This window comes from Neolamprologus multifasciatus, chromosome 7 (assembly GCF_963576455.1).
Source record: "Neolamprologus multifasciatus chromosome 7, fNeoMul1.2, whole genome shotgun sequence".
NCBI lineage: Eukaryota > Metazoa > Chordata > Actinopteri > Cichliformes > Cichlidae > Neolamprologus > Neolamprologus multifasciatus.
In genome coordinates this window covers 35943028-35966165 of record NC_140445.1, presented here as the reverse complement: position 1 = coordinate 35966165, position 23138 = coordinate 35943028, and the positions used below count along the sequence as shown (strand labels likewise).

The following is a 23138-nucleotide window of genomic DNA, read 5'->3' as shown; positions in this document are numbered from 1 at the left end:
CTTTAAACAATCGCAGCCAGTTGTCTATATTATAAGTAACACTGTGTGCCAGAAAAAAAAATGCACATGATTCATTAACATGAGCAACTTTTAGGTGTTTGTGGCTCCCCCTGTAGGAGCAGTGGAAGCAGAGACTGGACGCTGTTTCATTACAGTCCACCATTTTAGACTTAAAACTCAACATAAAAAACAATCTATTTTAACTGCGCTCATTATGTATCTTGGTATTCTTTCCGTCTGCATCGATGTAGTATCATGACGAGAAAAAAAAGGAGAATAATAACAAATGCAATATGTTGGATTGGCTGCTAGCGTACTGCCACACTGAGCCTCCTGTCAATCAGACAACTGATGAGTGGGTTAACGATTAATGATGGGAGCAGGTTACCAAAGCAACCTAAACATGCTGTTTATGTGGAAAAAAGGGGGGCAAAACTATATATAGTCAGGCAGCTACAAAGGAGGACCAAAGAAAGCTTTTATTGTATGTGTGGTATAAGATAATTTTATGTTGAATATATATACAGAGGAGTAAACATTATTATATTAGCCTATAAATGAGATAAGATACACAAAAGCTGTAGAACCAAGTGTGTAGAGGAAATAAGTGGGTAGGAGAAGAAATAGGAGGAAAAGGTAAGAGAGGTAAGGAGAAAGGGTAGGCTAGAGGGAAATACAGGAAAAGGTAGGAAAATAAATAGGAGGAGTGTGAAAGAGCGAAGAATAGGGGAAAAGATCAAGAGAAGACAAGGGAAAATTAGGAAACGAACGGGAGACAATGGAGGAGATGACAAGAAAAATAAGGGTGGAAAAGAAGAAAGAAGGGTAGGAGAGGAGGAAACACCAGAGAAGAAAGTGAGAGGAAGAGGAATGTAGGAGACAGGTGGAGGAAAAAAGTTGGGTAGAGGAAACCAAGAGAGTAGGAGAGGGGGAGAAAAATGGGGAAGAAGGGAGGAGACAAGGAAGAGTAAATAAAAAAAATAGGAAATGAGAAATGATGAAATTAAAAGAAGGAGATGACAAGAAAACCAAGGCGTTGGAGAAAAGGAGAGAGAAACAGAAGGAAAAATACACAATTGTCACAAGAGGAAACATAGGAATATAAAAGAAATATGAAAGGAGGGAAACAAAAAAGAGGAAATAAACGGGAGTAGGAAAACCAAGGGGAGAGGAAGAAAAGAAAGGGGTTGGGAAGGAAGAAAGAGGATAAAAGGAAAAGAAAAACATGAGAAAGGGGAAGAGGAAAATTGAGTAAATAGGAAATGAGGGCGAAAAGAATAAGGAGAAGAAAAAAGGAGACAAGTGTGCAAGGGAAGAAGAAAGCTAAATAAACTGAAAATTAGAAAGTGAGAGGAAAGGAGGAAGAAAGCAGGGGATGAGGAAATGGGATAAAGGCCTTAATAAAGAAAAAGAAAAGAAGATGAAAAAATAAAATGGGAGGACATGAGACAGAAGGGTGGACCATCCGAAGGAAATATAATGGCAAAGGAGACAAGGAAGAGGAAACCAGACAGTAATTTAAAGGAGAAGGGAGAGAATAAGGCCTAAGTAGGAGCCAGAGACATAAGGAGATGACAAGGAGAAAGGGCAGCGAGGTAACAATGTAGGAAGCAAGGAGAGGAGAAGGGCAAGAGATTAAAGGAAGGACGAAAATAAGGGGCAAATAAAAGAAAGGAATGATGAGAAGGGAGGGAAAGGGGGAGTGACGAGGAGGAGTGTGTTGAAAGAAGCGCGCGGTCTGGATGCGATGGAAAAAGTGAATATTCGGTTCAGTTCAAAGGCACGCGGCGAGCTGAAGCTGCGCGAGGGAGGGAGGGGAGGAGGGAGAGGGAAGGATGGCTTCCAGATTTAGTGTGGAAAGTTAAAAGAGTGTCTGCGACCGCGCGCGTGTCCGCGAGGGTCAGTGCGCGCTTATACGCCACATTTCAACCTCGCTCTCGATTCCTCTTTTTTTCCCCAGTACATTTTCCGTGCGCGCGCTTTATACGTGTGCGCGTGTGAGGGAGAAGGGGAGGGGCACTTCTCTACCTCCATATCTCTCTCTCTCTCTCTGCCTACTTTGCATATTCCGCGTGCCTCGGCTTGGCCATATGGGAAAATGCAACTGAAGGAATTGTCGGCGGGGAAAAAAACGCGCAGGCAGGAGCACGCGAGCAGGAGCGGCGAGAGTTTGAGATCATAACAAGCCCAGAAAAAGTTCACGTAGAAGAAGAAGAAGAAGCAAACAGGAGAAAGGTGGAGAAGACAAAACGAGCAGGGGCGGGGGGATCTTAGGCTAAAAGAAACAGCAACAACATAAAAAAAACAAAAACAGAGAGGCACGCGGAAAGAGAGAGAGCGCGAGGAAAGGGAGAAATAAAAGAGTTTCTTCTTCTTCTTCTTTCTGTGGAGGAGAGGAACGATGTATTGTGCGTACACCATCCCCGGGATGACAGGCAGCTCACTCATGTACTACTACAACGGCAAAGCGGTAAGACAGACCCCCTCCATCAGTTCTCTTTTTTATTATTATCATTATTCCCCCCTGTCTCCCGCGAGGGTTTGGGAGTCAGACGTGGAAACAGTCCGCGCGCGTGTGTTTGAGTGTGTGTGTGTGTGTGTGTGTGTGTGTGTGTGTGTGTGTGTGTGTGTGTGTGTGAAAGAGAGAGAGAGAGAGAGAGAAGGAGGTGCAGAGAGAGAGGAGGTGTGAAGGTGAAGAGCGTCGCTTTTTTTACGCAGTAACTTAGCCCAGTCGATCCGTTTGAAACGTGAACTGACTGTAAGATCACTGTGTCCGAGTGCCGGGGTTTATTTTGGGGGAATCAGACAGCGGTGGGTGCTGAGAAGAAAAAAAAAAAAAAAAACAGTGTGTGTGAGTGTGTTTAGCGGTGAAGGTGACAGCTGTGTATGGTGCCGTGGAGTGTTTCAGCCAGACTCTTCTAAAAAGTGTGTGTATGTGTCAGAAAACTAATATTAAAAATACAAACTGAAAAAATAGTCCCAAATCTTTTTTTCTCTCTTTCAAACGGGCGCTTTAAAAGTCAGCTTGAAATAATCTGCCATGCAGCTTTTTGCTCCCATTTTTTTTAATGAAACAAAATAAGAGCGTCATTACTGAATTGAATTGATGCTTTTGTCGCTGTCAAGCGGAGTGACACACTTGTGGTTTTTGGGGTTTGTTTGGTTGCGTGTGTGTGTGTGTGCAATTCAGGAAGCTTTTCTAATTCAGCCCCAAACTGCTTAAAAGTGCCGCTTTTATTTGTGAAAACGTGGCCTCTCTGTGAACACACTCACAACCAAGAAAAATACATTTAAAGGAAACCTGAAAATGAATTCACCTGAATTTAATTTAACATAAAAAAATCTGTGTTATTTATCTACTGGTTTTCATTAAAACAAAATAATTGAAGTGGACCAAAAATTAAGGTTTACCTAGCTGGATTTCTCTGTTAGTTTTTATTTAAAAGTGTAATACATGTAAAAATACTAATAGTGGCTTTCTGTCTAAAATGAAAGCCAAACCACCTCCTCGAGAGCCTGTCTGACCTCTCATGAACCTGTCTGTCTCTCAATAACCCCTCACCTGTAAAACACTAGTAACAGGGTGACATGATTTAGAGAGGAGGTGTGGTGGTGTAAAGAGAAATTAAGGTGAATGGATTTCACAAGTTTTCTCATGTTTTTAAAAAAGGCAGGAATGTGTGCAAGCTGCAGGTGCAAATGAAGACGGACGACTGGGATTTCCTACAGATCCACCTGTCAGCGAAGTGTCTGTCTCAGTCTAACTGCTGCTTCAGATCAAAGAAGAAGAAAATGAAGAAAAACCCTTTAAAAAGAAATCTGTGATCATCATTTTATGTTTTTTTTTTAAATCATATTAGATGTGATGCATTTTTTTAAAAAATTCAGTAGGTGTGACCTTGGCTTTATAAGAATATGATTTCTCTGAATATGTCCCCATAAATTACATTTACTGCAAAACAGGAAGATTTTTAATAATTGCTTTTTTTAGTGTAAGTAATTTATTTTTTTTGGTTGCGAAACATTCAATTAAAGGTGTATTTTTTATTTTTAATGTAATTTGCAAGACCTTTATTATCATCACTTTTTTTTAATTCACATAGGTTAATTCAAATTGAGTTTAATACATCTTTTGGTTTTATATATTTATTGTTTAGGTGCAAAAACAGATACAGAAAATCCATTCTTTAAAATGTGAGATCACTGTCATTTCTGCCGAGTTGCTTTCAAATAGAGCTTCTGTTGTTTGAGCAGACCCTCACCAACAGTCGCTCTCTGTCTTCTCGGCGCCTGTCGGGTCTCCGGCCTTCATCTGGCCGCCGGCCGCATCGGTCCCGCACGGTGTCAAACATTGACTGCGTGCCGTTTTGTACCTGCTCTCTCGCTGTAGCTCAGGGCCTTCTTTGTATCTCTTCAGTTCGGCAATGCCATAGGCCCGGCATGGCACCGCCGCTTTGTTTGGCGGCTGGCTGCTGGATGGCACATTGTGCCGATGGTCTTGATCCGGTGCCAAGCTGCTTTCTGTCTTCACTTTAACCCCCCTGTCTCTCTCTCGCTCTGTCTCTCTGTGTCTGTGTCACAGCTTGTTTGCACCCCCTGTCCGCTGGCATAAAGAGAAAACCCACAAACAAGGCAATCGGTGCAAAAAAAATAATAAAGAAAATCATGTTTTTTGGGGTCCAGGTTTGGTGATCACATGGTTGTAAGGGAGCACAGGCAAGCCGGTGTGTTACGGAGGTGGAAAAGTGGAGCGGGAAGGGGGGAAACCTGGGGCAGGCTGGTTGGGGTTTGAGCGAAGAGGCAGAAAAGGCTCGGACAGATCTGCAGCAGCAGCGAGGCTCAGCCCGGCAAGACCATACAGTGCAGGGGCTGAATCAGGGCTTTGGTTTAGGGGGAGAGAGGGTGCATGTATGTGTGGGAGGTGGGGAGGAGAGGAGGAGGGTGAGAGCCGAGGCCCGAGCTTCGAAGAGCGGCTGTCGGCTCGCTAACTTAAGCTCCAGCAGCTTAATGAGGTAGCAGAAAGCTCGACTAAAAACAAAAGGCCTCATTTAAAGGCGGCCTGGCCAGCCGGCTATTGTTATGCTAACACAGCATTTGAATATTCAGTAAGTTTTAATTAGGAGTCCTGAAACAGTCTGCCAAAATCCTGCAGTCCGCTCTCAGTGTGCAGCTCCAGGAAACACACACTTTAAGCACTTTAAACTGACAATTCTGCTCGTCTCCGTTTTATTTAGCATTCACAGCTTTTCCGGGACTAAAAGGAATGAATTAGTAAAATGAATTTAGAGTGTTTTTGTGCACATGCGCACACATTTTTCTAAGGCAAAATATTTCTCTCTACTCAATTTAAAATAAGGTGAAAACAGGTAAATGTATTTTTCAAATAGGTTCCAAGTTTTAGTTATATGAAAGAATTTCACATTACAAAAAGAGAAAGATTTACAATTTAAAATTTTCTCTATGAAATAGCTTAACAATCGCAGCCAGGTCGTCAGACATGGCTGCTAAAAATGCCCGTTTTCACAGAGGACATCGATCTCATTTTCTTGCTGAATGTTTCATTCATTTTAAATGTTTCTTTGTAATAAAAATCCAGTTTCATGAATCAAAACCAAAATAATTTTAATGATGGCCATTTAAGGATATTTATAGTTATGTAACATTCATGTTATCGAATCTGCTTTGAAGCACAGATACAGTGTAAAACATCCTCTGTTTTAAAACAAATAAAAAGCATTTCTTACCCTTTTTCATACGTGAACGACATGAGTTTGTGATTGTTCCCTGTGTGTGTGTGTAAATATATATATATCTATATATATCTATTAGGGGTGCAACGATACAACAAAATTCACGGTTCGGTTCGGTTCGATACTTTGGTGTCACGGTTCGATATTTTTTCGATACAAAAAAAATGTTCATGCCTTTTTATTAATTTGTCATTTATTAAATTTTCACGGCACATTCTGCACCACATCTCTGTGCGTTCATCATTTGTTTGAAGCCAGCTCACCTCCTGCAACCACTTTTCCGAGAATACGTGCTTCTTTTGTGGTTCGGACTCCTTCTGACATTTCTTTGGAGGTGGAGGAACATCACAGTAATTGCTTAAAGGAGCTTCTTCGACATCTTTAAGAGTTCTAAACAAATGTCTGTCCTCCTCCTGAAAATCTTATGTACGCAAACACGCGTTGCAACTTCTTATCTTGTGCGGGTTTTTATTTTGACAGCAAATGCGCACCTGCGGACCACTTATGTGCAGCCCTGGTTATTTAGCTCGTCATATTGCAGCCACAGAAATTCTTTTGTCCATGAAACCATAAAGCTGCACTTTCTTTTTGCCTTATAGTCTGACTTGTCATAACCTTTCCGTTTTGTCACTTCTTCACCCTGACCTGTCTTATTTGGCTCAGCAGAACTAAAATATATATCCTGCTGCTTTTACACAGGCACTAACATAACGCTCAGCGATTCTCTGCGCGATCAACCTCTCACATGTTTAAGCTGCAGGAGATTTCACTTGTCATGTTTGCATAGTAAGCTAACGATTGATAAGACGATGTCAGAGGAATTGGTGCGCAAATTATCATCACTCACCAATCAGTACTGTCGCTTTCTATACACAGTTCACGCGATTGCAAAGTGAAAGCAAAAAACAAGCGCAAATTCAAACGTGATTTCAGTATGTCACATATTGACAGTGGCCGATGCCAATGACATAATTACCCAGCTACATTTCCGAAAGAATGCAAAAGCATTGACATATATTTTTCCTTCCTACGATAGGCCGACGGGCAGGGCAGAGATAGATTTTGGTAGCCCGACTGGAAAAAAGCCCCAGGACGTCGGGCTAGCGATTTTGCGAGCCCTGTATCTGATTGAGGAATCACTCATCTTTGGAAAAGAGAGTTTATTATGGAGAAATGTCTCTTTCCAAAATAAAAGCTATACTATACGCTTCTTCTGGGCTATATTCTCAGCAGCATATTAAACATATCAGGTCCCCATAAGGAGAATCATGTGCTAACGGCTGTCTAAATGACTCGGGTAAAGTTTGTAGCATGCGTGCTTGTTTTTGTCTGCTTCCACTTGTCTTTGCACTAGGATGATGTAGGAGTAAATGTGCAGTCATATTGGTTGTGTTCCCACTAGTGCTGTCAGCGTTAATCTGAAATGACGTTAAGGTCACAACACGGCAAATCTCCGTTAACGAGCTACCGCGGATCGCCTCATGAGTGGGGCTGGAAGACAACACATTAACGAGCTAACTGCGCTAACACACTAGTTCCCACCAATTGAGCATTGCTGGCACATCCAACATACTGTTTTACTTTTGTCCATGACACGCTTACCTTCAGGGTCATACTTCACATAAAAACCAAAATAGTTCCAAACGCCAGATCTGAATGAGGGTGGGGGAGGTTCAATTTGCCATGTTGCAAGAGCTTAACTTCTGTCTAGCTAGCTTGCCCTGCGCTCAGTGAATCTGTGTTTGACTACTCCGCCTAGGCTGCACTGTCGAGCGCAGATCCACTGAGCGCTCAACACAGACAGCATCGTCAGAAGGAAAGTTGATAAAATAAATTAAAAATGTTGTATCGTTCGATACATATGCGTACCGAACCGAAAGCACTGTATCGAACGGTTCGATATCGATACGAGTATCGTTGCACCCCTAATATCTATATAGATAGATCTAGATATATTTAGATATATATACATATGTGTGTGTGAGGACATAGTACATAGTAAAAGCAATAGCACTTGTGTGTGTGTGGACATCCTGTGTGCTCAGTAGGCTGGAATTAGAGCGCAGCGTGTTATGCAATTATAACTTTATAAATAGACACATTGTGAGTGTGTGTCTTTGTATGTGTGTGTGTGCGGGCCTCTGTCTCCATCTGCTTCAGTAGTTGTGTATGAAGAAGTCACAAAAGCTGATTTTTACTCTGCATGTGTATGTTCATGTGGCTAAAGTCTCATTTTCCATGGAAGAATGTGGGTTTTATCGTCAGGGTGTTTTCAGATTCCTTTTTATTTATTTATTTTTGTTAAACACCTGAAAATTAAATAAATAAATGTGTGCATCTGCATTTTCCTTTTTAAATCAGCTTTACCTTTCATACACCATCCCTGAACTTTTTTTTTTTTTGCACCACTAATGCATTTGTGCTTAAAAACGTAAAGATGTGAGCGTATGTCGACGTAAGCTCTGGCCTGGGTCATTCAGTTTTTCTTCCAGCGCGCGCGTGTGTCTGTGTGTGTGTGTGTATGTATGTGTGTGTGTGCACTCTCTCCGGTTGGTTAAAGCCCGCCACACCGTTCAGGCTTAAACTTAATCCTTCTGCATCAGATTATCTGACACTGATGCTGCTGATACACTCACTGATGTACAAACCACTGCTGACACACACACACACTGCTATCTTGCATGTATAAAAACTATAAAAATATCTGCTTTTGATTACACATAAAGCCCCGTAAAAAAGGACAATTCCTTTGGTGATGTGTTTACTGACCTGACTTTATGAAGACGTGTGCGACACTTCTGAGCACACCTTTGTAATTGCTGTAATTTTTAGGTGTTTGTGTTCCAGTCACACATAAACCGTGTTTATTTATTTAAGCATTTATTATTATGATGATAATATATCAGCTATCCATCACAAATATGGCTTTTCTGAGAAAATATGGGAGATTTTACCTCATTGTAAAGATACTATTAAGAAAAAAGTGAAACATGATTTAAAATTTTTATTTTCTTTGTTTAAAAAAGTCTCTTCAGTTGATGATGACAATTTTTTGGCTCTTTTTTTTTTGTGCATTTTTCATCTTTTTGGGGCACTTTATCTCTTTACCCTACATCCACTTTATGTTTTATGGGTGTGTTTCCTAATTCAAATATTTAGCATAGATAAAGGAGACCTCTTACTCTTTCTCATTTCTGCTCCTCATTACTAATGTAAGGGGAGGGGTAATTAGGAGGTTGTTAATGATGTCATAGTTGTCACATGCTTGAAATATAAATGTCAGATTGGCTGCTGATGCAGTGGTGATAATGAGACTTGTTTAATATGGCATAAAGGTTCATTTTTATATCCTCACTTTGTCTATGTGTGTGTGAAAAGGCTGTGTTTTGGATATTTTTTCAAATGGACTTTGGTACATTCCGGTTCACTTGCTGCAAGTATTAGACGTAGGTGCATATTTACTCTTCCTATCTATGTAGGTTTTTAATGTGTGGTTTCAGGTCAGTGGGGGTTAATGAGCCTCAGTCTGTGTCATATTAAAAAGTGGCTGTGGGATTTAAATGATGCGTGATGTTATTGGGTTTGAGAGGTTAAAAAAAAGAAATCACGCAGAGTCAAGTTTGTTTTATTATTCCCCACTTTTTTAAATGGCTTTTTGGCTCTTTGTTTACCTGCCGTGAAACGCAGCATGCAGCCTATAGAAGGAAGCGAGGCTTGAGCATCAATAACATGTGGCCCTCTGAGGCTTGTGCAGGTGTAAATTAACTCACAAAAATGGAGAACTTTTGAAGAGAGATGAGCTCTTATCCACACAGACTTGAACAGACGTGCCTTTATAAGGACTTGGCTTGTGTCATGCTTGAATTCGGCTCTTGTCCAGCTTTAAATGTCTCGGTATTTATTTCGACATTTTCTACAGGGGGCCTCTCTTGGCTACCAAGACTAAATCACAGGTGGGATATATGTGTATTATCACATGCTCACATACATTATTGTGCACACTTAATTGGATCAACTACTTATACCACCGCATGCAAATACTATCAGACTAAATCTGTGCTGTAATTCAAACAAAAACACAAACTCATTCAGTAAATTCAGAATAAACCAGAGCTAGTAATCACATGACTCTTCATCTAATATTTCTCTCATATGCGTGCATATTTGACCCTTCATAAAGCATCGCCATGAACTTTTTGATGCACCTAGATGCAGCTGAAATCCAAATGAGCACATGCTCTGCTGTGTTTCATTGATGGTATGCGGGTTTTGTAATGGAGACTGGTCAGTTTTTCTCTCGCTGTCTTTTTAAACCCTTGACTGTAATGTGCAAAGTCGCAGCTGCCAAAATAATGTGCATGCATGTCCACACACGCAAACAGTGAGTCATCAGTGTGTGTGTGTGTGTGTGTGTCCCACATGGGAAGGTGGACTGTAGCAGAGCAGAATCAGTCGGCATTCTTTGGATAGCTGGGAATTTCCACCCCGACCTGTCCATGGGAAGAGAAGCCACATGCTCTCTGAGTTGCAGGTTTGATTCCCGGTGTCTGACTGAGCGGCTGCCAGCGCTATCAAACCTCCGGACATCAAGGTGGTCAGCTGGCAGATGGTAGTTTTCCACACAGGCTGTCAAAGGCCTTCTTAGCTGCGCATACGTTGACTGGCAGCCATATTCGGAGGTAGAGAGACCTTGGCAGGAGTGCCAGTGACCTGCTGATTGGGTATCTTCAGTGAGCATAGTTTCTGTCCTGAGCTTTTTAGTTATTGTATCTCATTGGTGTAAAAAACACACTTGGATGCATTTAATATGAACCTGCTGAAGCAAATGCTCAAATCAAGCACATCATTTGCTAATCTGCCCACTCTCTTTTAGGCTTCAGCTTGTGTGATGATGGGTTGAAGAATGAGAAGCTGCAGATTTGCACAGTTTGTGTGTAAAATTCAGCAAATAGATTCAACTCAGTTTTTGGATTTTAGATTGATTTTGTGATCTTTGTGTCTGATTATTGTGAGTGAATGCTTGTTTTATGATGCAGTATCCCAAATCAGGGCTCATATAAGCATGATAAGTGATGAGGGGCAAAAAGATGTAAAAACAAACAGCAAATAAATTTAACTAGGCTGCTCTTTAAAATATAATGCTTTGCTATGGATTATTTAACAGTATAAACAATGGGATTATTATAACTATTTGCCAATAATTATAATAATCCTTAAAGTAATTGCTGCTGTATATCTAAATTGCTAATTATCTATTTTGTATCCACTTATTTTAATCTTTAAACTATTACTTGGACAAAGAACATCTCATAAATGTCACGGTGTGGATTCTGGGTAACTGTTATTTTATTTCTTACTGTATGCTGTTTTTTTCCACAAGCAGTCAGTTGATTAATTCACTAAATAATCAGCAGATTTACCTGGAGGTAAAATAATCATTTCCTTTATAAAATGTTTTAAAAAGCTGATAAAACAGTCACAGGGGCCATTGTTCTGTGCTAAGCACTTTTAGTGCTTCAGTAGTGAAGGACTTTCACATAGTGGTATGAAGATCTGAAGAGTCCTGGTTAGAGGCCATTTTTGGCTTGGTTTGAATGAACACAAAAATTGGAGCCTCACTTTTCTATTTGTGGCCCCTTAAACGACATACTTAATATATGTAGTTGTGGAATTTCTCTCTTTCTCTCTAGTCACATGCAGGGCGGTTTGTGAAGTTGAAAGAAAGACATTTATAGATCCTGAAATTCACCCATCCTTTTCCCCCCCTTTTTTTGAGTGCCTTGGAAGAAGTAACGCTGTGGTTGTATCTCAGGATTTATTCAGCGCTTTGGCTTCTGTTTTTACTCGCTCAGCTTCAATTTCATAAAACATAACAAAAGCCCAGCTGGGGTTTTATGTCCTGCTCTGCTGTAAAACACTGTCTGTGTTACATTATCACCGCACAGCGTAGCTCTTAATTTCTCACTTCTCCGTGCTGCGTTTTTCAATCCTGCGTGGTTCCTCGGTGATCAGGAGTATTTGGTTTCCCCGCTCTGTGGCTGCTCAGACCTGCACTCCTGTCACTGTTAGCTGGGAACACTGGTGATTTTCAATGGCTGATTTTCAGTTTCAGTGTGTGTGTCTGTGTGTGTGTATGCACTAAAGCCTGTTCTCATATATACTAAGCTCAAGCTTGACAGGAGAAATGCAAGCTTAAGTAAGTTAACATTTTTGGCCAGAGAATAAAGCAAAGCTGTGTGTGTATGAGACACTGCTTTAAACCAGGGCTGACACACACAGACAGACACAAACACACACACACACAAAATCTACCCAGTCTTCATTATCAAAAAGGAAAGTGGGTCTGTTGTCGTTTTGTTAAAGCGTGTGTGTGTGTGTTTTAGTGGGTCAGTCATGCTGTGGTGAGCTGTTAGGGAGGCTGCATGGACTCGCTGATAAACACCGGACAGCTGTCACACTTTAAACAACAAGACAACAAAACTGTAGCACAATGCAGCTCGGCAGTTAACGCAGCACCGCAGCTCACACATTTTGTGTGAGGACCACAGAATTCAGCATTCGGTCAGAGAGACGGACGACTGTTTTTGTTTCTTTGACGCTGGCAGGCCTTAAACGGTGTCTTCAAGTGCCTATTGTAGCATTCACATTTTCATAAAAGAGAGAGCTCAGAGTTCAAGACTGTCAGAGCACATAATGGTTGTGTTTTACTTTTGTTATTCTTTACTCTCATTTTGTTGTCACTTCTCCTTTTTTCTGACACTGAAACACGGCAGCTGCTAAATAATTTGTGAGAAGCACTGATTCTTTTTGTGACTGCAGGACCTAAATTATTTTAATGCATGTTCCCATCCTCTCTTCTCAACATACAACATCACAAGTCTTAAATATTTAACTCTCCTCCACATTAACTGAGTAGTTTCCCAACCATAGTGTTGTCAGTAGCATGTCTGCCTGCACTTGTAAAAGATCAAATGCCTTCAGTTCTGCTTCTTTTGTTTGGTTAGAGTCGCATTGAGCAAGACACTAACTCTAAACCCAAAAGGTTTGGCTTGTGGCAGAGCCAGTGGGCGGGCCTTGACTCCCCCAGCCATCTCACAAAACTGATGGTGCGGGCCATTAGTGGGCACGCTCATAGAACTAGAGTTACATGCAGTAACTGCTGTTATTCATTGGAACTTTATTTGTGTGCAAGAAGCATTTCTTTATGACTGGTTTTCCCACGCAAACACATATTAACAACACAGCCAACAATTTAAATTGTAGCTGCATTTAATTTATTAAAAAATAAAATAGCTAGCATTGCAGGTTTTTTTCAGCCAGCTAAAAGGCTACTTAAAATCAACTACACCGTCCTCTTCCAACCCCTTTTTTAAATGCTGGTATCAGCAAATTCAGCTCCATCAGCAACTCAAACCCAAACAAACGTCTTTCTTTTAACTGAAAGTCTCCTGCTTATTATGATCTAAGTCGATATCTCGCACTGAGTAATGTTGCATATGCTAAAATAATTGTGAGCTTTATGAACCTGAGCAATGGAGCGATTTTCTGACCTGGTCTCAGCACCATCTCCCTGTCATGCAAGACCACAAATGAGTCATTCATTTGGTTTTCAGATGTCTTTTAAATGACTATTTGGTATCAGAACTTTAGAGGTTATTGTATGTGTGGAAAAATCCACACATACAATACCTCACCTCACCCCCCTGAAGTGTTATTGCCTAGCTGCATGCTAGATTGAGAAAAAGCAATGTGTTGGTTTTTATTTCTTAAGAGGAAAGTGTCTTTTTTTCTGTTGAAGAAGCCAAGTGTCTGTGCAGAGCATGCTTTTTACAGCCCATGCCCCTCTCTCTCTCTCTCTCTCACACACACACACACACACACTGGGGCATTGTAGTGATTGTCAATATGCCACACTGAGAGGGCCGTTGGTTTGATGCCCGTTCTGTCCCTTGCTGGCACTGCCAGGCTGCATGCAAATAGGTCACACACACACACACACACACACACACACACACACACACACACACACACACACACACACACACACAATAAGAAAGCCTACAATTTGAAGCTGTCACTGCATTAACATTTGGTTCTGTATCATCTAAACAAACAGCTGAAGCTCTTTATACTATTAACTTAAAAATAATGATATTGCCTATCTCTCTATCAGATAGGTGTCATCTGGTAGACATTAAGCTGTCTTCAGTCTTCTGTTTTATGCTGCTGTTCATATTCAGTTTCATCTCTAGCCAGCTCCACTGTGCACACACACACACACACACACTCACAGAGAGAAACCTGTGCACACATTTCATCAATGGCCAGCTTCCATACAGTCCTTGCTTTCAAAAACTGAGCCTCTACCTGATCGAAAGAAGAAAGAAAGAATGAAGGAAAAGCAACAAGGAGGAATGATTCAAAGACAACAAAGAGGAATAAAGGGCGACATAAAGAAAGAACAAACAGAAAAGAATCCTGCAGCTCTGCAGTGCTGAAGTAATCAGCTCTTTGATCTGGCTCCTTTATTATTCCAGTGTGGGCCAAATAATGCAGTCCTGATTGTGTTGTTGGCAACCAGCGAGCTTCCATATGTTGGCTATTAGAGGCTCTTACCGGCTGCGTTCTCCACACTGCTGCTGAAAACGGCTTCTTCACTGATGGTTTTTGTGGGCCGCAGGTTCATGTTATATTTAAATTCATTAATTTGACTCCCTGTGGTTATTTCGGCACGTGATTCTCTAGATTGTACTTAAACACAACCAGTATATACAGTTTCTGAATTACCACATTCATATATGCTTGATACGTTTGATTAGCTGATAGAAAAAGATACAATATATTTAATCTTAAATTATATATTAATCAAAGTAGCACCAACTCCAGCCTTGCCATTAGGCATCATGTTACGTATGTGCCCCTCAGATTTGAGGGCGTTTCATTGTTTGGTTCTCAATGTTACCCCATCGTTCTGCTAGCAAACCAACACAGGATATTAGTGACCCTTACTTTACTTGTCTGATTTTTCACATCTGTGTTGCTCATAGTTGGAAACAGTCAGGCTGTAATTGTGCTTTGGATTAAATAAAAATGGTGCAATTGGTATGATCATGATCTTGTATCTTGCTGTTTACCATTTTCCCCTTCTGAGTTTCTTCTCCAGCACAAGTTGGTTAACATCCATCCATTAATTTACCAGATAAGCTTCACTGTGAGAAGTCTCAAAGTCCTATTAGAGCATAAGGATGCTTTAAGACAACCTTGATATTTAGTTGGAATGTTTTGATAAAGTACAATATGAAGAAGCATTGCTGTATAAGTATTTTTTGGAATATTTTTCTTTATCGAGGACTTAAAGCCTGTTTTTAGCTGGCCCTTCACATCTAACAGGTCACAGCTGACCGATCTTTGGATAGATGTTAAAAATGACTGCCCACTCCCCAGAGAATGAGCCATTTAAATGATATTGATGCCGTGACCTTTCCACTAGAACCACCATTAACAGGAACTTGCTCTGCTGTCAGTGCTGACTAAGAATAGCTAAATCATGAGTGTGTTTTGTCCAGCGCTGCGTGGCTGTAATTTTCCATTATTTCTTTAGCCCCAGACAGACTGATAAATAAGATGACTCTGAGCCGACATGGGTTTAAAGGCCTCCGTGGAAACAGGACCAGAGTGCAGTGAGTCAGTCCACACAGGAGGCCAGGACTCTAATCCCTATTAACATTTTTATGGATCACCAGGCTGAGCAGGATCAGAATCAGATGTTCAGAGGAACCATCCACTTCGTTTGAAGCAAGTAAGGTGCGCTTGATTTAAACTGTCAGGCTCTTGGAAGCCATAACATCGCTGCAGAAAGTAGAGCACTGAGCGGTCTGCATCCTTGGGCTTCTATTGACCGATTTAATGTTGCTCTTTTCTCTCAAATATTTTCTACATCAGCTTAAATGTCCTCTTTTTGGGGGGAGGGGCTTTGAACTGGGATCAAATAGTAGTAAAGTGGTTTGAAACTGTTGGATTCTGATAAATCTTTGCAGAGAAGGATGTACAAATTTACATCAGATGACATAAGTTCAGAAAACATTTTCCATTAACTGACTGTACCACTGGTGGGACGCTGAGGTCTTCTTTTAGCTACATTTTGCATACTGTGTGTTGTGTTTGATCATTTCAAACTTGTGTTTTTTAACACTCTTAATTAGATTTCAAAGTCTGCATTCTTCGTAGGTTATTTGCTGTTACGCAAAACAACCCATCTGTGTGGAAAGCACAGGCTTATCTTCCGTGATCTGTTCAACACAAACTCGCTGTCATAGTTGATTTATCATTATTTTTTGTAGACTTAGCAAACATGAGGAAACATTCAAATAGATCTTAAGCAAATTTCTGAACCATCAGAAATCAAGCCCAGCAGAAATGCCTTTAAAGTTAGTCCTCATCATGGTATCAAGATGAAAAGATCCAGCGATGTAACTCTAATGGCTGCACAGCCTCTCTCTGCATGAAGAGGTCATGGGTTAAAATCCCCGTAGCCCCGAATGATGATGATGAAGGATTAAGTGTGTTAATGTAGCTGTTTAGTGCTTCAGTGCTCTCGCTCGCTCAAACTGTTGCTGCTTTTACTGTAAATTTATAATGTTGGGGAAAATCAACAGCAAGAACAGGTGTATTTTACAGATTTTGAGCACGCTCTGACTCCGAGACAGACATGTTTTTTATTTGGATGATTAAAAACTAAAATGACTCTCTGACCCTAAAGATCTACACCAGAAGTCGAAGCTCACTCAGTTGTTTTAAAAAGCCATGACGCCATCTGCAAAATGTAAATGAGCCAAAACTAAGTAACTGAGAAATTAAAGGCACTTTCAGTTGGCCTCATTTGTCTACATTACAAATCTAAATGTTACAAAGTATCTTTTACGTTGTCTTTAGCCATAAACTATCTTGAAAATAGTCTTGAAAATCGAAATCACAAACATCTGTTCTGCTTTTTCATAACCTGGTTTTGTTCTGCTACACTATGGTGGGCTTTTTATTAGGAACATGGTCTGCTTGTTTAGAATAAACTACTACGGCTTGTTTTTTCTCTAATACATTACCCGCTATGTTTGTCTTTACTTCATGAACGGCACTTTGATTTTCTCTTATACAGTAAGCTTAAATGGCCTTTTTTATAATAAAGTTTTCACTTGAACCTTCAAAGCTACACTTTAATATACATTTAAAGTTTAATTTTAGCTACATTCTATTTTTGCCTGATGGATTTAATTCCGCTTTATAAGCTACACTTTAATTGCAACATACTACCTATCAGTATACATTTAAACTTTAACATTTATTGTAATTTTTTCCCCTCTCATGAACTACTTATTGTTTTTTGCTGCATTTTAACTGCATTAAAACTGTTCTTTGAAAGTTGAACCTTTGTTCTGTTTGATAAAAACCAACCAAGTTTTGCTTTTTACCTGATAAAGTGTAATTTAGTTTTATCTACAAACTATACATTTTTAATTTTGCTTTCATGTAACAAGCTACAGTTTCCTTTTAGCTATTTTAACTATCCTTTAATTTTCCTCCTGTAATAAACTACAGTCTGGTTTTATCTGGTTGGTTATATGTGGCAGTGAAGAGTTCAGTGAAGGCTCGACGTGAATCAGCAGGTAAATTGATTTTTCCTGCGGCAGCCATCTTAAGCGGTCGGTTTGGTTTGGAGCGTGCGCCCGGTCCTCTGGTTACCATGTTACGCTGAGATGAGACCTTGATGCCCGTCGCCAGCTTGCGTCACCATAGCAACGGGATCGCTGTGACCCAGCATCCCACCAGCAGCCGTGCTTGCTGCACCCCACTCTCCGTCTGCACCCTCTTCAATAATTAACATGCCACGGAAGCCATCTTAGCTTTTGGCTCGGTTTAGGTGCCTGCCGGCGCGTTGCCTCAGTGACGTTGGTCGACTTGTAACGCTCCAACTTGCAGACTTGGAATCCACAAATCTGAATAAAATTGCATGGCAGCCATCTTAGAGGAGGTGAAGGAGACGGTGAACACACACACACACCAGACCCAATTTACCCACATGCATTTGTAAATCATCTGAACACAAACCAGTCCTGTTTTAAGAGGGGAACTCTTCTGTTGCTCTACATCTGTCTGTATTTTGCAACAGACTTTGTTGTTTACAGATGCTGGACGTCCCGTGTGTATCCACACATGTGTTGAGCTCATGACCTTTACGGCTGTATGTGTCATGAGTTTAATTTATTTACACAATGATTATTTATTTATGAAGCTTTATTTGCAGGAACAGGTTCACAGTGTGGACGGACGCCAGGTTACGAAAGACCAAACAGAAAAATTGCAAAAGTTAAACACGAAATAGAAATGGAATTTAAAGCAAGTGAAGGGGGAAAAAATTACATTGCAGGAAAAAAATTAAAATGTAATTGAAAACAGCAGAGAAAGAAGAGTGACTGACAGCACGATCAGAGCAGCGACCGTGTGTGTCCGTGTGCGTACAGTCACATACACACACGCTTGCTGCCTCCTACACACTTGTTCTCACCCTGACAGCTTGGCTGCTGTGGAGAGCAGAGGTCTTATTGGCCGCGTGCCCTGTAACGGGCATTTTGATTGGCTGTCAGGCTGGCTGCCACCGTGCCAGCTGAGAGAACACATTTGTATGTGCTTGTGTGATGAGTGTGTTTGTCATGGTGGGAGCAAACAACCAATGACAATTTTCACTCCTATCTACGTCTCTTTTTGCTCGCTCTTTCCTTTTGTTTTTGTTTTTTTAATGAAGAGTTTTTGACCTGTTTTTACCTTTTTTTCTCCTACATCTTTTTTTTTATGTGATTATCATCACAGAGCAGTGGTTTTATGCCTGGGGTTTGATAGATCTGACCAGTTTGACCTTCCTAAAAAAGTATTACAGATCCAGGTTCACACACGACAAGAGAGTCTTCTCTAACCAATCGTATAACTCCTTTGGCTGATGTTTCTGTTGGGGTTTTTCTGATAATATGCCGTAAACTTAAATCCTTAAAATATAAAGCATTCTGAACACCATGAAGCAAGGTTTTGTTCAAGTACTCCTACGACTCATGAGGAGCTGGATTTTTCCCCAAAGTGACGAGACAGACGTAAAACAAAGATAATTCCAAAAATGATGATTCACTATCTGCGCCCAAAAAGTCAGTGAATGGAAAATAACACAGAACTGGGGGGGGTTTGAATGATTAGGTGACTAGGAATCAGTGGTAGATGAAATCCTTGTAAACTCAGTAATGGTGGACATTAAAGAGACAAAAACCACATCTCTACATCAATTTTATCCATCGGTTCTTTTGTACCACTGGGTTCAGCAAAAGTACTTCTTGGGACTCAAGTTTAGATGAAATGCAAGTATACCCCGATATAAAATGGCTTGCTGGCTCTGAATATCTTCTGACGACAAAACTGCCTACTAGGGGTTGTCATATCATGATTTCTGTTTGATATAAAATTGTCATATCACAATATCATTGCTATAACAACGCCATGCTCCCGCTGAAAGTGGAAATGAAACTCGTATTTGGCGACTCAAGGCAAAAACACTGTTGAGTCCGTCAGGCTTCAAACGAGGGGATGCTAACAGCTAGTGATGTGCAACCCAAATGTAAACAAATGACTCCATAGAGAGCCGCCATACTCGCTATTTTCTCGCCGTATAACAGGAAGAGCAAACGGTGGATGGAAATTACTCATGCGGTTAAATTGTGGAAAAGCAGGACTTTCATAAAGCTCAACTACAACACCCCACAAAGAAAATATTTTTTAGTTTATTGTGTGACTGAATTATGCAGGCTCTCAGTGAGATACAACACAGTAGGTATTGTAAAATAAGCTATTGTTAAGTATTGCTAATTTAAAGCAACCTAGCCTACTTTTATGCTTACATTTGTCTCATGATGTGTCACTGCTATTGTTCTATAATGCTACTGTTACATTACAATGTAGCTCATACATTGTTTCAGTAGATTCATACTTGAAATGTGTCATCAATGCCAGTAGCTCATTGGAAAAGAAGGATGAACACACTGATGACATTTTTTTCTATATTGTCAGAAATATCATCATCCCTGGAGAACTAACAGGGTATGTGCAGTAACGCTGCACAATGATTGTTTTTCCAACTACAAACTGCAAGAGATGAGTGATGGCGTCCTCTCCTGTCTATGCTCAAATTGATTACAAAAGTGGATATCTGTGCTAAAATGTAACACTTAGTTTTTACCCCACATAGCTGCAAGGCATAATGGGATTTTTTTCAGTGCATGCTTTCAAACTTAGAAAACATGACTTTTATTTCTTCTTGGCTGTGTTACCCAGTCAGGGTAATGAGGTGAGAGCAGTTGTGGCTCGGGAGGTGGAGTAGGTTAATCGCGCTGAGGCCAAATGTAAAGTGCTTTTGGGTAATAAAGCTAGAAATAAACACAATCCTTGGATCCTTTAGGGACAAGTGTTGCTGTTTTGGATTCTGGACAGTCCAGGAATCAAACCGGCAGCCTTTCCCAAGTGTACAACTTCAAGATGTTTAATGGATGAGCACATTCTCTTTCTGCTGTTTGTCGTGTGCATCTGAAACTTGGAGACTGTTGTTAATTACTTCATCAATTGATTATTTATAAAACCTCTTAATTAGCTGTCAGACAGCCAAATGGCTCAGTACCAACTTCTTGTCATCTCTCATCGTTTTCTCTACCTTCCTCCTTAAACAAAGAACACTTTCTTCCTTTCTTACTCGCTTGCTTTCATAGTTTTCCATAGCAGCACCATATTATATTCAAATCCCTTGAGTAACCAGCATCTAACATATCCTGCTACTAGGGAGACTTTTAACTGCAGGGTTTTCTGGCACAAATTGGCTTAATTTTCTTTCATATTATTTCATTTCTCAGTCACAGCTTGGAAACAAAAGGTTTAGCAAAGCGATTTGGGTTAAAATACAACCTTGCCTGTCTGACAGAAAGCCTTGAAGGCTTCTCTCATGTGCCACTGTTATAGTGCCAGTTGACACTTTGGATAAAGAGATGAGCTGTACTCAGCTGGGTCTTCCTTCATTCTCTGTAGGCTTTCAAAATCACAGCAAAAGTGTAAAAATTGAAGAATTTGATTCTTGTTTAAGCATTAGAGAAATTGCTTGATCAGTAGGTGCACCTGATTCAAAATAAATGGTAAATGGCCTGTATTTGTATAGCGCTTTTCTAGTCCCTAAGGACCCCAAAGCGCTTTACACATTCAGTCATCCACCCATTCACACACTGGTGATGGCAAACTACATTGTAGCCACAGCCACCCTGGGGCACACTGACAGAGGCGAGGCTGCCGGACACTGGCGCCGGGCCCTCCGACCATCACCAGTAGGCAACGGGTGACGAAACTTGCCCAAGGACACAACGACCGAGACTGTCCGAGCCGGGGCTCGAACCTGCAACCTTCCGATTACAAGGCGAACTCCCAACTCTTGAGCCACGATTGCCCCAAAATCCACTTTAGCTTCTAAATAACCTAGACAGAGTGAGTCCTCCTCCTCCTGTTTCTGCCTCTGTTATCTTGACCAGGCCTCTGCTTGTGTGCGAGTGTTTGCACTGAAGTGTGTTTTTTTAAATTTCCGTGTGTTTTCTGCATCTTTTCCCTGTCAGGACTCCGCGTTGGTCGAGGTGGTTCTCTCGCTAACGATCGCTGGCAGTCGGCAGCATGTGGCAGTAATTAAATCAAAGGAAATTGGTGAAAAGGAGTGAGGGGGGAAAAAAACGTCTGTGTGATGACTTTGCCAGAAAAAAAAAGAAAAAGAAAACGTCCGGGTGGTTGAAAGGAAAATGGGCGGCTAATAAAATGAGTGTGGAAGAGACTCGTAAAGAGCCATCACCTGTGGAGAAATGCTTTTGTTCTCTGGCCTGAAAACCTGCACACCAACACACATACGCAGACACTTTGCATGCACACATACAAACCACCTTGTTACTCACTTGCACAGATGGGAAAAGCACGCACTCAAACACACCTGAACTAATTTACATGCTATAGATAAGGAGGAAAGAGATCATTTCTGAAAGGGCAGATATAGTCATTATTACCTTTCATTACTTAGTGTTGTAGCAGCGACGTTGAAAACATGTTCAAATTTGGAAATGTAAAAGCTGACTTTGAGCCCTTCAGGCCAGGCAGGATTAAAGCATGAAAATGAATTTCTAAAGATCATCTATTCCAACAAGAACCCTGGAAACAGCTTCAGGGCACCACTCCCTCAGGTACCCAAATGCTCCAGATTTACTGCACAACAGTTGGTTCTGGTTGTGATTATTTGTAAAGTTGTTTGCATCTCAAAGTATGTTTCAACCGAGATGAGCCCTGCACACAGCTGACGCGCAGGAACCTTTGGGTCAGGTGGCGTTCTTCAGCCTTTTGTCTGCAGAGCTTCTAAAGACGAAGATGAACATAATATCCAGTGTAGTAGCGCTCTTGAGATTAAGGAGTGTTTCTTTGAAGCGTGTTGATTTAAGAAGAGTGAGAAGAATGAGGTTGGATTCTAGATTAATGAGTGCCTCTTATCCGCTACAGTTTATTTCATTTTTATTCCTCTTCAGTCTTTTATCATTCCCACTCTCTTCTCTGATGAGTGACATGAAATGAAAAAAGATTGGTTTTGAATTTAAAAGCAGGCAATTTATCACTTTTTCCTCCTCTACCTGCTTTTTGTCCAGTTTATAAAGCAATATTTGGCTCAAATATCATTTTTCTGATGCTATATTGCCAATATAACTCAAACTGTTTTGAAGTTAGACCTGACAATATGAAAGACATTGCATATGGTAGCAAATTGTCAACCATAACTTACCCTTTATGTCATTCACACATTGCATTATTGTCTATTTCCTGTAAATGAGGGCCATACCATAGAAGAATAAAGATCATGTGGTCCTCAGTGAAACTACAGAGTGAGATCATGAACTCATCAGGAAAATCTATACTGGGGTCATGAATCCAGTGAGCAGTAGGATAATTTTCTTATAGATGTCTATAATAATCTGACACTTCTCGAGCTAGTTAAAATAATATGATTTAATGTGCTTCATTCTAAATCTGACAAGTTTTTGATGCATATTTCTCTAGTGTGCCTGCCAGTCGATCAGATTGTAACCAAACTTTAACGTCATAAAAGTTAACGTTTTATGGGGGGGGGGTTACAAAAATAATAATGCTGATTTGAAAAAAAGAATAATTTAATGTTGAACATGTCATGAAAATTATTGCTTTGCTTAGAAAAGGATATGAAAATATGCCTTTTTCATCTGATAAATATTGGTGAGGATATACCACCGCTAGTGTGTGTGTGTGTGTGTGTGTGTGTGT

The 23138-nt window shown here is 40.6% G+C and overlaps 1 protein-coding gene and 2 long non-coding RNA genes across 9 annotated transcripts in view; 2 read left to right on the top strand and 1 right to left on the bottom strand.

Annotated features, from left to right (window-relative positions):
• Nucleotides 1-23138, bottom strand: part of LOC146514693 (uncharacterized) — a 332360-nt gene that overhangs the window by 97192 nt on the left and 212030 nt on the right. The window lies entirely within an intron of this gene.
• Nucleotides 1-23138, top strand: part of tcf4 (transcription factor 4) — a 249336-nt gene that overhangs the window by 159841 nt on the left and 66357 nt on the right. The window lies entirely within an intron of this gene.
• LOC146514698 (uncharacterized) overlaps nt 2477-23138 on the top strand; it is a 28841-nt gene continuing 8179 nt past the window's right edge. Inside the window, exon 1 of the long non-coding RNA XR_014875056.1 lies at nt 2477-23130. This is a non-coding gene — a long non-coding RNA (uncharacterized LOC146514698). The remainder of the gene's footprint in view (nt 23131-23138) is intronic.